This window comes from Lissotriton helveticus, chromosome 2_2 (genome assembly GCF_964261635.1).
Source record: "Lissotriton helveticus chromosome 2_2, aLisHel1.1, whole genome shotgun sequence".
NCBI lineage: Eukaryota > Metazoa > Chordata > Amphibia > Caudata > Salamandridae > Lissotriton > Lissotriton helveticus.
In genome coordinates, this window is record NC_136060.1 from 489,137,874 (window position 1) to 489,154,568 (window position 16,695).

General features: G+C 45.1%; 1 pseudogene; it reads right to left on the reverse strand.

Moving 5' to 3' along the window:
* Window positions 1-793: 793 nt before the first annotated feature.
* Window positions 794-16,074, reverse strand: LOC144821690 (uncharacterized; annotated as a pseudogene).
* Window positions 16,075-16,695: the final 621 nt, after the last annotated feature.

Consider the following 16,695-nt stretch of genomic DNA (forward strand, 5'->3'; position numbering starts at 1 on the left):
GAAAAGATTACTCGCGATATACAGGAAGCAAAACAGATAAAGACAAGTAGTCGTGAGGGGAAACATCCGTTACAACGCGGATGTTTCCCCGCGGTGCTGTTACGACGTGTCTGTAACAACGCAAGTCGTTACCACGACTTGCGCTGGAGGGCGCTAGAAGATTAAAAATAGTAAATTTACTATTGCAACACCTTCCCTAGTGTCCACGGGGACTGGTGTTAGAATAGTAAATTATACTATTCGACATCCGCGCCCCCAACGCAAGTCGTGGTAACAACTTGCGTTGTAAGGGACGCGTTGTAACAGCACGCGTTGTGACGGTACGCGTTGTACCGTCATACATCCAGTCGTGAGATTCATGCACCACACAAACGCTTCTAAAGTAAAATATTACAAATATCGGTAGGCAACATGATGCTTTCACCTTGTGTTTCCTATCCTGCATCCTTTACTACTTTTCTTTGCACTGTAGATGTCCTTATTGTATCATGCATGTGAATGCCTTAGATGTCGGACACAAGAGGTAAGAGCCAATAATAAGTGTTCTGCACCCTGGACATATATCATCTGAAGTTGGTCAAACGCACAACCTGGTATAAGTTATCACTTCACAGCTGTGATGCTCGACTTTTTGAAGTAAGCAATAAAAAAATGGTCAGATTAGTAATATCTATGGTTGAAAACACATTATTTCTGACTCTTCATTTATAAAACCTGCCGGGGAGAATGACTTTGAATTACAAATGTGTCAGTACCATAACCCAGAAATCTTTATCAATAACCTATCCAATTTCTAATATACTGAAAGAAAGAAACCCTGATTGGTGTTTTTCCCAGAGCTCGATGGCCCCCGGCCTGTTGGCATTACCTCCTCTCCCGCAGAGATTTTGTTAATCAGCTCTGCCCTCTCCCTCATGGCCATCAGTGATTGGATGCGGGCCATGAAGCCCGGTTTGGCTTCCTCTTTCTCTGACATGATCAGGAGGTCAATGTACTCTACCATTGAGAGCGGGTTTGGCTTCAGGGCGATTTCTTCTAGTCTCCGAATACACCGAGAACTCTCGGTAATCAGATCTACAACTTTCTCTCCAACGCCAGCAAGCTCCTCGTTCAGCTTCTGAAATATCCCTTCAGTTGTCATCACTTCGCCATGTGCCTTCTCAAACTTTTCCTTTAACTTGTCGTAAGTTCTTTTTTGTATCTCAACGTCATAAATCCATCTGTATTTCTGATTGAAATGAACACTCCAGGTACATTTTTTGGGACAAATACGACAGTTCTTATTTCCATCCATTGCTCAACACTCATACTTCTTAGTATCATCAGGAATCTGACATGGATAGTGACAGGTGTAGTGACACGTCTGACAATTAGTTATGAAATTGGGTACCTCTTCTTTTTTTGGCACTGTTATCTCCACTTCATACTCAAAGTCCTCATTGGCTTTCATCTTATCCTTGCTCTGCTCCAAGATGGCCTTTGTTTTCCTGATCTCTTCCTGTTTTATCAGTCCAGCTCTGATCTGGGGCTGCAGACCTTCCACAACAACCTCAAGTTGCCTGCGCTCCTTAAGAACTTCCTTGGTTAATCGCAAGCTTTTGGTTTCCAGCTTGCTTAGTGTGATAAAAAGCTTCTTCAGATGGTTCGCGCTCATCTTCCAGAACATCTTTTCAAAGTTGTCATCCTCTTCTGCATCCTTCGTGGATTCATCGAATCCATTGGAAGCAAACAGGGCAGAATAGTTAAATTTGAAATGGACAGGGGCACCGTTGTCCTTCAGACAAGGCACCTCCGCCACTCTAATTGCTTCCAGCGCTGGAAGTTTTTTACCTTCAGCAAAGGTGACCAGTAAAAGTATATTGTTTGCCACATCATTCCCAAAAATAGAGAGGATAGAATCAAATATATATCTCTGTGAAAGAGTGAGACGAACAAATGAGGACTGGACTACAAAGCACACTGCGTCTAGATGATCAACACCACCAGGTTTAGAAAATAACTCTCTGATCTGTTCAATGATGAACCGGTCTCTTTCGATGCCCCGAGTGTCGCCGAATCCTGGTGTGTCAATAATAGTGAGGGTGAATGGCACCTGGAAACCCTCATGGTGAATGAGGCGATACGAAGTTATTGAAGAAGTCTGGCTCTCCGCTTGTGATCGACTGGTCTCTTCATCGATTAGTTTAAATCGAAAGTCATCCTCCCACTGAACTCCTAAGATGTGGTTAATGATCCCATTGATTAAAGTGGTTTTTCCTGCCCCTGTTGCCCCAAGCAGCATGATCACCTTGTCATTGTAGGAAGATTTCTGTGGTTCAAAAGTGCACATATGAAGATATCCAGCCTCGTCAATCGTCTGTCTTTGAAGTTGAAGTTGGTGAATGGATGGTTTGCCCAGTTCCTTCTCAATCTGAATGCTTTTCTTCAGAAAATCCTTTGCAGAACAGAGCTTGCGATCTGTTGAGAGATGTAAATATTTTATACATATTTGAAATGAATATAAACTATTAAATAGCATTTCACATAATTAACTAATGCAGAGCAGATGAAGAGGCAACATGAATTGACAGAATAATAAATCATTAACTCGTTTTCTGCATGTCTGTGATTCACATTTATCATTTCTTTACTAGATGTTGCGCCTTTGTAGTGGTTTGATTGGGCTCTATTAACATCATGTTTTCCTCACCTAAGTTAAAGTTAGGTGTGCAAAATATTGCATCGTAGTGCATAATCCCATTTGAGTTAATTTAGCATTTGCATCTATTTATAACCACAAACATAGCTGGGTGCCACTGAACATGCGCCAATCTGGACACATTTCCATTGGTTTTACTTTGAATACAAATTTGATCCAAGTTTAAAAATTCAAGCATTATTGCAATACGATCAAGAATATTCTCTACCAAATGAAATCTTTCCTCTAGATCAGTATGAATATATTATTTATACGGACGGATCTGCACAACTAGTGATAAGGAGTAAGCAGCAATATTTTTCAGCATGTGCTATCGTTAAAGGTTGCATGAGTGATGGCACGTTCCATTCTAGCTGCACAAAGACGGAATCTCTAGGAGACTGCATGGCTCAGTTGGCAGAATTAAAAGCACTAATACTGGCACTTGTAAATACGGATCACGAATTCCCCACACTAATCATGTGTGATTCTTTTAGATGTGTGCAGTTGTACAATGAGTACTTACAGCATTGGGAACAAAACGGATTCAAAGATGCAAAAGGTGGCGTAATTAAGCATAAAATGCTATGGGAACAGGTAGCAGAGTTGAAAACTGAGCTACCAAGGACTCATGTGATCCATACACTGAGTCATCAATGTGATGGCGTTCACGTTGCAGGGAATTCTTTGGCTTATGAAGCCGCAAAGGGGGCTGTTTGTACGGCTTCCATAGCTGCGCTAACTCGTTCAAAAACGAGCATTGAGCGGAGATAATATGGTAGCTCTCATTGCTTCACGCAAAAGCAGCACAGCAGTACCTACAAAATTTCCACTCAAATACTCCTACAAGTTAGATGCACAAAACATTCCATATGCTCAGATTCCTGGAGTGGGGGATAGAGTAATATCAAATATGGATCGTAGGCAAGGTTTAAAATACTAGCTGCAGACAATGGTTTGGGCTCTGCGCACACAGGCGCTACAGCAACTATTTCTTTACTGAAACAGTGCTATAGGTGGCCAGGGTTAAGTAAGTAAACTCAAGACTATGTCTTGAAATGCGACATCTTCCAGCAGATGAAAGGCTCCAACGTTACACGCCCGGCACAGACTCCATTACTGAAATAGACAAACCTCTTGCATGTGTGTACTTGGAACACTGCGGCCCGTTACAAACGGACAGGGCTTACAGATATATCATGGTTGCAGTGGATTCCTCCTCGAGATTCCTATGGGTTTAACCTCGATATGTTATAAAAGATTTACAAGTGTTTATCGGTACATACGCAGTTAGCACGTTACACACTAACCGCGGCCCTGCTGTTAGCTCTTAGGCTTACAAAGAGGCCATGGAAGGAATGGGCGTAGCATTGCCATTCTCATCTCCATATCATCCTGAGGGAAATTCGGTTGTGGAGAGAAAAAACAGGGACTTAAAGCAATCTTTAACTGCTAGGGTATTAGGCAAGGGCGGTAGTTGGGTCACACACCTATATGGGGTCCAGCGAGTGTTAAACAACAAGCCAAGAAACTCTCCAGGGGATGCCACTCCATATGAAGTCGCATTTGGGACACAAATGTGGGTATCTGATCTTGATTGTGAAGACCCAGTGGCGGATGAAAAACCATTTGATATCCATGATCTTTGGCTGTTTTACAAGATCTGAAAGATTCCAGGATAAAACAAAGCAATGTCAATCTAAAGCAGAACGCCACTGAGGAAGTCAAGGTAGTCACTGCAAGAACTGTCAAGATCCCAAAAGTCGGGGATCTGGTCAGAGAGAAAATTGCGGACAAAAAGGAATTTGGACCTTCATACAGAAAACCTGTACCAGTCCTTGCAGTACAAGGAACAAGAACTGTGCTGCTCCTGCCTCTTACCGGAAGAAAGGAGAAATGATTTGTCTTAATCGACTTAATCAAACCACACTATGTGGCCGATACTAAACAGTAGACCTATTGGACTCCACTGTAGCAGACACCCTCCTCTAGCTACAATCCAAGAAGTTCAAACAGAAAGACTCACCACATTTGAAGAGCCACCTGTAAGGAATGAAGGACTAAGCAACAATGCTATGGAACGTGTTCCACTTGAACCAGACATTCAAATTCTAAATGAAAATCACAATAATTCACAAGTTGCAATTAGACCTAATACAGATGTCTACATCAACATGCCTCGTCGAGAGGAAAATAACAATTCAACTAATCCTGATGCAATTCCAACAATTGATCGAACTGCTTCTGGCACATTGCGTTTTGTGTGGTTTCCTGTTGCGGGCACTAAGCCTACCCACACATGTGAGGTACCATTTTTCTCGAAAGACTGTGGTGAATGCGGGGTGGGAGGAATTTTGTGGATACATGCAGATTCCAGAACGTTAAACCACAAAAATGAGAGAACAATTTGTTTTTTATTTTCCACATTTTTAATTTGCAAGGGATTCTGGATAATAGTACCTGGAGGGAGCCAGTCAAGCCACCCCATCCTGGATTCCCATGGGTGTCTAGTTTTCAAAAATGTATAGGTTTGCTAGGTTTTCCTAGGTGCCGGCAGATCTAGGGTTCAAAATCTACAACTAGGCACTTTGCGAAAAAAGGGTCAGCTTTCACTGTAAAAATAAAGTGTATCCACGTTACGTTTTGAGCCATTTCTTGTCGTGGGCACTAGGCCTACCCACACAAGTGAGGTACCATTTTTATCGGGAGACTTAAGGTAATACAGAATTATAGAGCAACTGTTATTACCTATTGACTTTCGATGCATTTCTGCCTTCCAAATGAAAGACAATCTGTAAAAAAGAAGTTATTTTGAAAAACGAGCTATAATTAGGGTGTCCGGAAATCAGTTAAAACCGATTGTGCACGACCGTACCCTACCGGCTGATAATCAGCTGACCCGGTTTAAACCGAGTATTACTGATTTTTTACTTATTTGTTGCACCGCTTGGCCACTTGAGGGAGCCAAAGGAGTACAAAAAAGAACTACACTGGAACTTGCAATGCGGAAGCAAACACTGGGAAACAATGTGAGTAACCCCCATTAAATTAGGGGCACCACATTGGTTGGCAACGTTGGTGGGCGGGATTAGATCCTATTTTAATTGCTGTCACGACTATGTTTGTCCCCAAACATCTCCGTCCACATTGGAAAATCAATACGAGACGACGACTGCTGGTGCTCCAAGACTCAGCAGAAAAGTTATGTGAGGGAGCTGTTTTATGTGGGAAGGTGGCGGGCCTCGTTCAGTGGTGCATTAATTGACCTGCCTTTGCGGCCCGATCATTATGGAAATAAATTAGCAGTGTTGGCCGATAAGATAACTGGTTGAGTGGATGAGCCTCCTGCATTGGTCTGGGTGCGAACACAGCGAATCCAAAAGCAGAGGTGGACTGGCCAATATAGAAATCTTGAGTTTTTGTGGCAGGCCACTGCCTCAAAACAGCATGACAGAATTGTGGACAAGTCAGTAATGTCAGTTACTGGCTGACAAATCGTGTCACTTTTCTAGCACAGGTGCATGAAAATTTCCTAGCAATTAGCTACAAAATATAACACATTTTCCAAAAGGCCAGTACATCGTGACGGACAGGGTCTACTCTGCCTCTCATCATTCTGAGGTCGATACAATGTATATTATTTAGGTGAGCTTCTTTTAAGTACGACTAGCATTATTTACAAGTATTGTAATGAGGTTGGGGGCCGTGATTATTATCATTAATACAATTAATGTAATTAATCAATGAGATGTACCCACCTGATGGGATGGCGCATTAAGGAGGCCATGTGGGAAGCTAAGATGCTGCCAGGCAGACGTGCAACGCCCAAGGAGCGCAAAGTGCTGTAGCCTACTCCCACCGCGCCTCCACGCCCAGCCTCTGTTGTGTGTGTTAGCCAGGGCTGAGACAGTTTCCCGGGCACACACAGAGCCGCACCTGAGTACATCACAGGTCTTTAAAAATACCATTTACTTGTTAACGAGGCTTTGTAGTGTTTACACACCTTCATCTCCACTCTGCCTATTGCTGGAAGAATTAAGGATTCCCTCACCCCCCACACCCACAATTTGGCTCTAGTTGCACCTCTAATGCCAGGTGGGAATGGTGCAGGGTTAAGTGGAGTGTGCAGGACGCCGGATGCCTGGGATGCTGCTATTGCTGACTAGAGACGTGTGGACTGATTGAAATAGCAAGCCTGGCTTCCACGCATCCCCACAGTCTGACAGGAGGATAGCAGAATTCATGGAACACAGTTGTTTTCAACTAGAGTCACTGAGGGCAGCCGAGGGATGGGACAGCTACAATTAAACTGATAAAGAAATGTTCACGTCAAGTCCGGGGATATTGGGGCTTCTTCCTAACCTGACTCACAGGCGAGCCACAAATCCATGATGAACTGCAGCACTTTATTTGCTATGCTCTGTACTTTTTTATGTACGCACACTCATTGATGCATCATTCATCTTGCCACAGAAGGCAGCTGCTACTCAACCCTAACTTGCTCTGTGTTACCCCTGGCCCAGCCCTTACTGGTCTCGTATTATTAGGGTGTGCACATGGTGACGTAAAGGCTAGCACCTGGAAGCTTTGAGAACTGCCACAATAAAGTTGTAGACACAGAAGACTGGCCTCCTAACAAGGACTGTGAAATTAACTAGACAAAAAAACTATTTTACATTCAAAAGCTTCCACTCCCTCCCCTTCAACCGGTCATTCAGCTGCAAATTGAAGATTGTTCAGGGCTAGGGGGAGTCGGACCAGTGGGGTGAGGTAAGCGGGGCTACAGGAGGCAAGGGGGAATCCCTAACATTCTCAAGGGTCAAAGAGTTAGCAATAGCATCTTCGCTGCTGTAGCTGAGTCTGACTTTTATTACTAAAACCTTTAGAGGTACAGGGCTCCATTTTGTGAAGTTGATTAACGGATGCCAATAAGTGGTATTTCCATTTCCGACACTGACCTTTATTTACAAGGCAAATCCACTCTCAGACACATCCCGTTTTGCATATGTGCCCAAATAAAAGATTTGTTCATTAGTCTATCCTGTTGGACAATTGCATTTTAAACAATTTCCCTGTTCGCTCATATTGCACATTTCATTTGCAACAATATATATATATATACTTATATATAGCTCTTGCTATGGTGATTAGGTTTTGACATGCTTTAGAGCATGTAGGACTCCATTTTGGAACCCAAGGCTAGTGATTATCAGGTGGTTATTTTTGGTTATTGGGGCTAGTCTTTTGCTATCTAGGAAACCATTCCATACATTTACTCCTGTTTCTTTGTATTATTTATTTTAAATGAACAGGACTTAGATCTGTTCATGGGGGGAGTGGGAACTGTGTAAATGGTTAGTTGGTTAACTGGATAGTTGAGACAAGATTATGTATTGTTACGTTGCAGGGATATTAGTTTGAAGTACAAGTTCAAGTTCAAAAATGTGTATAGCGCACTACTCACCCAGAGGGTCTCAAGGCGCTTGGGGAGGGGGGTACTTTACTTATCGAATATCCAAGTTTTTAGTTGCTTTCTGAAGGAGAGGTGGTTCTGTGTAAGGCGGAGGTGGGTGGGGAGAGAATTCCAGGTTTTGGCCGCTAGGTAGGAGAAGGATCTCCCCCCCATGGTGGATCTATGGATGCGCGGAATTGCGGCGAGTGCTTGATTGTACGATCGTAGTTGGCGGGTGGGGGTGTAAAAGAACAGTCGCGTGTTGAGGCATTCAGGTCCTAGGTCGTAGAGGGCTTTGTGTGCGTGGGTGAGGAGACGGAACGTTATTCTCTTGTTAACGGGGAGCCAGTGGAGGTTTTTCAGGTGACCGGAAATGTGGGCTTAACGGGGGATGTCTAGTATGAGTCTGGCTTAGGCGTTTTGGATGCGTTGGAGTTTTTTCTGTAGTTTGGCTGTGGTTCCGGCGTAAAGGGTGTTTCCGTAATCCAGTCGGCTTGTGACCAGTGCGTGGGTGACCGTCTTTCTTGTTTCGGTGGGGATCCAGCGGAAGATTTTTTTGAGCATGCGTAGGATGTTGAAGCATGATGATGAGACGGCGTTGACTTGTCTGGTCATCGAGATGGAGGAGTCCAGGATGAAGCCCAGGTTACGTGCGTGGTCCGTAGGTATGGGTGCGGTTCCCAGGGCCGGTGGCCACCATGAGTCGTCCCAGGCAGCGGGGGATGAACCTAAGATGAGGACTTCCGTTTTGTCCGAGTTCAGTTTTAAACGGCTGTTCTTCATCCACTCGGCTACTTCTTTCATTCCTTCGTGTAAGTTGGTTTTGGCAGAGTTTGGGTCTTTGGTGAGGGAGAGGATCAGCTGAGTGTCGTCTGCGTAGGAGATGATGTTGAGGTTGTGTTGGCGTGCGATGGATGCGAGGGGACTCATGTATACGTTGAAGAGGGTGGGACTGAGTGATGATCCTTGCGGGACGCCGCAGATGACTTAGGTGGCCTCTGATCTAAAAGGGGGAGGCGGACTCTCTGGGTTCTTCCGGCAAGGAATGAGGTGATCCAGTCCAATGCTTTTCCTTGGATTCCGACGTTGCTGAGGCGTTGTATGAGGGTGCTATGACAGACTGTGTCGAAGGCTGCGGAGAGGTCAAGTAGGATGAGGGCAGCTGTTTCTCCGTTGTCCAGTAGAGTTCGAATGTCGTCTGTTGCTGCGATGAGGGCGGTCTCGGTGCTGTGTTTGGCTCGGAAGCCGGACTGTGAGGGGTCGAGGGATTTGTTGGATTCGAGGAAGGCGGCGAGTTGACTGTTGGCGGCTTTCTCAATGACTTTGGCAGGGAATGGGAGGAGCGAGATGGGGCGGTAGTTCTTAAGTTCAGTGGGGTCTGCTGTGGGTTTCTTCAGGAGGGCGCTGAGTTCGGCATGTTTCCAGCTTTCCGGGAAGGTAGCGGAGTTGAGGGAGCAGTTGATGACGTCACGGAGATGCGGTGCGATAATGGAGTCTGCTTTGTTGAAAATGTGGTGGGGACATGGGTCGGTTGGCGATCCCGAGTGGATGGAGTTCATCAGTCGAATGATGTCTTCCGTGGTGATTGGGTTCCAGGCGCAAAGGTTGTTAGAGGGCGGTTTTGGTTCGGAGGTGGGTGGAGTGGACTGGTCTTCGGACTGGATTCCAAAGCTGTTATGTATGTCGGCGATTTTGTTGTGGAAGAATGAGGCTAGGGAGTCGCAGAGGTCTTGTGAGGGAGTGATGTCGTTAGTGCCGGCGGTGGGGTTGGTAAATTCTTTGATGATGTTAAATAGTTCCTTGCTGTTTTGGGCGTTGTTGTCAAGGCGATCCTTGAATGCTGATTTCTTGGTGGATCGGATCAGTTTGTGGTGTTTGCGGGTGGCGTTCTTGAAGGTGGCCAGGTTGTCAGTGGTTGGGTTTTTTCTCCAGGCTTTCTCGAGGGTACGACAGAGCTTCTTGGATTTCTTAAGGTCATCGTTGAACCAGGGGGCTTGTTTGCTACCTTGCTTGATTTGATGGTTTTTCAAGGGTGCTAGTTCGTCAGCGCTGTGGGTGATCCATTGTGTGAGGTTGGTGGCTGCTTGGTTTGGGTCCGAAGATTTGGCAGGAGGGTTTTGGTGAAGCGATGTGAAGAGCTGGTCGGTAGTAATTTTGTTCCAGTTTCTTCGGGGAATAGGTTGTGGGGGGTTGTGGGTCGTGGTCTTTTTGTAGTTGAAGTGAACGCAGCTGTGGTCCATCCAATGGAGAGCTGTGGTGTGATTGAATGAAATGTGTTTGCTGGAGGTGAAGATTGGGTCGAGCGTGTGTCCGGCATAGTGGGTGGGGGTATTGACAAGTTGTTCGAGTCCGAGGTTGGCCAGGTTGGCCAGAAGGGTGGTCGTGTTGCTGTCGTTTTTCTTTTCCAGGTGGAAGTTGAGGTCTCCCAGTAGAATGTATTCCTCGGAGGGGAGGGCGTGTGGGCTGATGAAGTCAGTGATGTCTTCACTGAATTGTGTGCGGGGTCCTGGTGGTCTGTAGATGAGGGTGCCTCTGAGTGTGGTCTTGGGGTCGGTGTGGATCTGGAAGTGAAGGTGTTCGGCGATAGAGAGGTTATCGTCGGAGCTGGTCGTGATGCGGATGGTGTTCTTATGGACGATGGCGATGCCTCCTCCTGTTTGGTTGGTGCGGTCCTTTCGGATGATCTTGTAGCCGTCTGGGATGGCTATGGCGATGTCGGGAGCTGATGAGGCATTCATCCAGGTTTCTGTGAGGAAGGCGCGTCCGGCGATGTAGTGTCGAGTAGGTTCCAGAGTTCAATGGCGTGTCTGTGGACCGAGCGGGTGTTGAGCAGGATGCATTTCAGGTGGTTGGTGTCGGAGCTCTTCTTTGGAGTTTGTGGATTTGGTGCGGGTCTTGATGCAGTCGAACTTGCAGGAGTGGCAGGTGAAGGGTCCATGGATGTGTCCTGGGGCGGCTTGGTAGCAGTTTGGTTATTGGCCGGGGTTAAGGGCAAAGAGAGTAGCGGCGTCGTATGTTATGCGGGTGGAGTGGGATTTACAGGGGCAGGGGGTCTGGCGCTAGGCGCGGTCCAGGCGCGGACGGGCGTAGACAGGCTTACCTTTGGCGCACCTTCGGCACGCATGGGGCGCGTCCGCTGCGCGTGAACGCTGCGCGGAAGAGCATCTGTCATAAGTGGATAGTGGAGGGGGGCAGAGCAAGGGAGGAGCAGCTGGGAGGAGGGAGCGGGGTGGAGAGGACGGGCTCCGAGGCACAACAACAACAAAATGGCAGCAAAATCGAAACCGGAAGAGGATGGGGCACAAAGTAGGAATACGCTGTGGGCAGTGGCACCGGCACAATAAGGTATTAACAATTGTATTTAACTCAGTGATGTGAGCGCTACAATTACAACTGCACAAACGAGCAATACAAATAATAAATAATGGTCTAAGCTTCACAAGCGAGCAATGCACAGATGAGCAATACCGATTAGGAATGCAAAAAACGAGCAATGTATAAGTGAGGCAAAGCGCTATATAATTAAAGCAGTCCGCAGTTTTTAAAGGCACAAAGCAGAGAGCGCAGCCCAACGATACCAGTGAAGACCAGGGAGCGTGGGGAGCGACCGCTACTGAGAGCGTCAGGACGGAAGAAGATGGTTTTGATCTTTGTGGTAAGGCATGCAGAGGGTGATGGTTAAGGAGATGGTCATTTAATAGGAAGGAGAGAGAAGAAGTCAATAGTTTTAGATCAATGAAAAATAGCTATGTATGTTTTCAGGATTATGTAGGAAGCTTTTTGAGAAAGCAAGCTATTTGAGGGTGTAAACCTGTGGAAATAAACATTATTTGCTTGTGGAAAAGCATGTTGCTCAGTGGCATTTGCATAGCTCTTACAACCCCCTTTTATAAGTACTGCTTATTTTAGACCGCTTCCCACTTCAACGCATCAGGTCACCCTATTGGCTTAAAAAGCTATGTCAGTGGCCAGATTTGGCAAATTGTGTAATGGCTGTTTTGGAGCTGCCCATCTCAAGTGCCAATGTTGAGTGGGTCTTTTCACAGATAAAAGTTTATGTGGGGAGATAAGAGCGAGCACGCATGGATAAAGGCTCACTGAAGAAGTATTGCATGGTTTACTACAATAAAGTTTGATTTGTAGAAATGTATTTGAACCTCATATATCCTGTACACACACGGTCTATATACCATGCACTCAGTGCAGAAAGCAAGCAATACCAAAATCAGAATGTTCCATAAACACCTGAAAAACACTGTTTCTGTTGTTTTTAATGGCGCAAAAATGTGTAAACACTGATTACCGATGTTTTTTCAAGGTATTGAAATCACTGATAAAACCCCACCAGAATTTACCAAAAATAGAAACTGAAAACAGGAAAGCCTACCTATAATTCTCATGATAGTATGGGTAGTCACAATTTCGGAAATGTGCAAATATCTAGTGTTTCTAAACTCTATATTTAGTTCCAATTTCAGAAATACATAGGTGTCTCTCATACCGATTTTTCCATGTATATATTTTCCCAAATTAATTGCTATATACCCAGTACATAATGAAAAGTCATTGCAAGAAGCTGGTCAGTTATTGGCTCTGGGCTCATCGGGTTCTTGGTGAACCTACAAGTCCTATATATCCCCACAACTAGAAAGGTCCATCGGATGTAATGGTATATTGCTTTCAAACAGCTGTCATAATTAAAAGAAGTTACAGGTGAAAACGTTGACACAAATGGCTATTTTTCCAACTATTTTTGAATTTTTCCTATATTCAACTGTTAGTTTCTATAAAGAAACATTGAAGGATCTACCCCTTGCTGAATTCAGAATGTTGTCTACTTTTCTAAAATGTATAGCTTTCTGGAAACTATTATTGCTTTTATACCCATTTCTACCATTAACTAGAAGGAGGTTGAAAGCACAAAAAAATAGAAAAAATAGGCTATGTTCCAGAAAAATGCCAAAACTGTGTAAATTATTTTGGTTTTCTGGAAAAAGTCTGCTTGTCCCTGAAAGCTGGGAGGATGGTGATTTCATCACCATAAACCAATTTCTGATACCATTTGCAGGGATAAAAACAGATGCTTTCCTCTGTACCCCTTTTTTCCATTTTTCCAAAAATAAACAAAATGTTGCTCTATTTTGGCTAACTTCTGCGTCCCCTCCAGGAGAATCCACTAACTGGGTACCTTTAGAATCCCCATGATGTTGGAAGAGAAGAACGCAAATTTGGCGTGGATACCTTATGTGGTAAAAAAAGTTACAGGGGCCCAAGTGCGAACTACCCAAATAGCTAAAAAAAAAAGCTTAGCACAGGAGAGGAAAAGGCCTAGCAGCGAAGGGGTTAAAGGTGGAGGATTCGATCATGCCAATATTATATCTGCTTCCCAAAATTCATAAAAATCCAATTAAACCTCCTAGAAGACCAATTATCTCGGCTATAGGAAGCCTTTTTGAGGCAACCTCCCGTTACATAGATAATTTTTTAAAAGATTTTGTTAAAAGTCTTTCTTCCTACATTCAGGACACAAGGGTTTTTTTTATGGAGGATTCAGAATATTCCTTGGGATGAGTCTTATCTCATAATTTCACTTGATGTAGCCTCGCTTTATATAAGCATTTCACACAAAGATGGACTAAGGGCCTTGATACACTATCTGAACACAAGACCTATTTGCTTATATCAACTTTCAGAAATGTTATGTTATGTTAATCGTACTTGTCGAGTGCACGGTTACCCTGGGGTGCCCTGGCGCTAAGCACTGGTTGCTAGGGACAGAAGCATGTGTACTACTGGGAGAAAAGCCATGTCTTCAGCCCCTTTCTAAAGGAGAGGAGTTCCGAGGCGTTCCTGAGGTGGAAAGGAAGCTCGTTCCAAGCACTGGAAGCACAATTGATGAAGCTCCTGCCTCCCCAGTTGCCTTTTTTAAATGGGGGACTTGAACATGTTTAGCTCCTGTGGAGAGTAACATTCTTCCCGGGACAGCTTACACACAGACTGGTTGAAGGAACAGGTGCTCAAGACTAAACATGTCATCAAATGGGGTGAGAATGAGGTCATGTTGACAAGATTTATAAATGACCTTTTCATCCTATGGAAAGGTTCAAGAGACTCCACCAGTAGATTTGTTTGTGCTCTGAATGATAATTCCCTAAATCTACAATTCATTAGCTCAATCACTGATTCGCAAGTTTGCTTTCTAGATCTGGATCTATGAGCCATATGTATCAAGCTAATTAGCATTTGCAAAGGCCGAAATTCTGCGAATTTCGGCCTTTGCGAATGCTAATTAGATAAATGGTATGTATCAAACATGTTTGATGCAAAATTTGCTATTCCTTATTTTGCCATTGCACTTAAGGAATCGCAAATTTTGCGATTCCTTAAATGCAATGTATCAAACAAAATTTTTTCAAAAATTGCCATTAATGATTCGCAAATTACCACCAACTTCTAGTTGGTGGTAAGTTGCGAATTCTTTTCAAAAAGCTTTTTTACAAAAAAACGAAGGTGCCATATGACGCCCATACTTGCCCTTAGGGCATGTATGTGCGCCATATGCCCCCAAATGTCTTTTTCAGGGGTGCGGCAGGGTGTTCTTGAGACACCCCTGCACCCTTGAAAAAATTCCTAATTTGCGATTAGCAAATTGCTAATCGCAAATTGCACTTTCATTCCTATGGGCCTCCTGGCCCATGGAAATGAATGGGTAATTTGCGATTAGCAATTTGCTAATCGCAAATTAGGAATGCTAAGGAATCGCTATTGAAAAGCGATTTTGTACATACATACCGTTTTGCGAATTCCAAATAGCAATTCCTTAAAATTCGCTATTTGGAATTCGCTAAACGGAAGTATGATACATATGGCCCTAAGTGCGAAAAATTAGAAGATACATGCACTCACTCACAGAAAACCCACGGCAGGGAACTGTAGTTTACACTCTTCCAGTGTCCACCCACAGAAACTCAAGTACAGCATCCCATATGCGGAGCATTTATGCATGAGGATAAACTGTAGTGACATTTCTTCTTTAAGGGACACCCAGACTAAACTTTCACAGATTTATAGAGGGAGGCTACAGTTCCCAGGTGTTGAAACAAGCTCAAAGCAAAATAGAGGACTTTTCAAGGGATTAATTACTCTTTCTAGAAAAAACATTAAAGAGTAGGAAAGATCAGAACGATGTGAGAATGATCACGGGGTACAATGCATATCAGGTGAAATAATATAAGGTCACACCTAGTGTCGTGATGTCACTGCCTGACCTCTGTCTGCGACAGGGCAGGCAGGAAGGGAAGGGGCGGAGGAAGAGAAAGGAAGTAGGAGGGAGAAGGCAGTTAGGAGGTATGCACGTAAGAATAAAGACGTGTCCACCTTACCTCCTCGGCTCCCGTGTTTCATTTGGGTGGAGAGTGACAATGGCGACGAGGGTGGGATGTTCAGACTGAATCCCACGTCGCTCCACCACCCTGCTGCTCGCGAGCAGCCGAACACCCCGAGCCTGCAGCCCGCGTCGGAGCAGTGAGCGAGCGGATGACAACGCGCTCCCCGCTGCCTGGTTGCCATCAAAGTGGCATCAACAAAAAGAGAAGCCGTCTGCCAAGGAAAGCGACCCTGATTAACCCGGCGGCTGTGACCGGGAAAGAGCGCGAAAGACGCTGTGACCGCCTGACAAGAAAAGAAAAAAAAAATAAAGAGGCGCGAGAAACGCGGCGACCACGAGGAGGAGAGCGCGAGAGACGCTGCGGCCACAAGTGGACGGGGTGAGTCCCTGAAATGCAGCGCCTAGCCCCCGGTGCAGTAGTACTCTAGCAAGCACCCTGCAGCACGCTCCTACAATTAAACCTGCCTCACACAAACAGAGCCACGTGTCACAAATGGCGGCCATCTTAAAGTCAGGCATCGCCCATAGAACTTCATGTACTTCATCTGTGTCGGCCATTTTGAGGTCAGGCACCCAACAATAAGTACAGAATTCATTCAGAAATAAGCACTCACACCAGGGATGTCAGTGCAACCTACATCATCCAGTGATACAGGAGGAACCCCAGCGACACAAGCGCCAACGCAAAATCCTGTAGTGATGAACCCAGGGCCCCCGACAATCATGGGACCATCGTATCTCAGGCCACCAGAGCCTCTGGAACTTACTTCCGGCAGCAGCATGGGCCCCAAATGGAAAAGTTGGTCCGAAGACTTTGAGGACTATATGACTGGGTCGCAAGTTCAGGACCCCAAGCAGAAACTAATTGCCCTGCGCAATCTAGTGGGGAAAGACATTGCACAAATCAAACAAGGAGCTGCCGGATGCAGCCACTGCTTCATATGATGACGTCAAGGGAACTCTTGACCGGCAATTCTTACACAAATACAATCTCGACTATGAGCGATACACATTTAACCTAGCCACGCAGGAAAAAGAAGAACGAATGTGCGACTTCATACTGCGCATACGACGACTAGCTCGCCACTGCAACTTCGACGACTTCAACACTGAAGATGCCCTACGGCTTCGCATAATTGAAGGATGCCAGTTTGAGTCCCTACGGCGGCGTCTACTGAA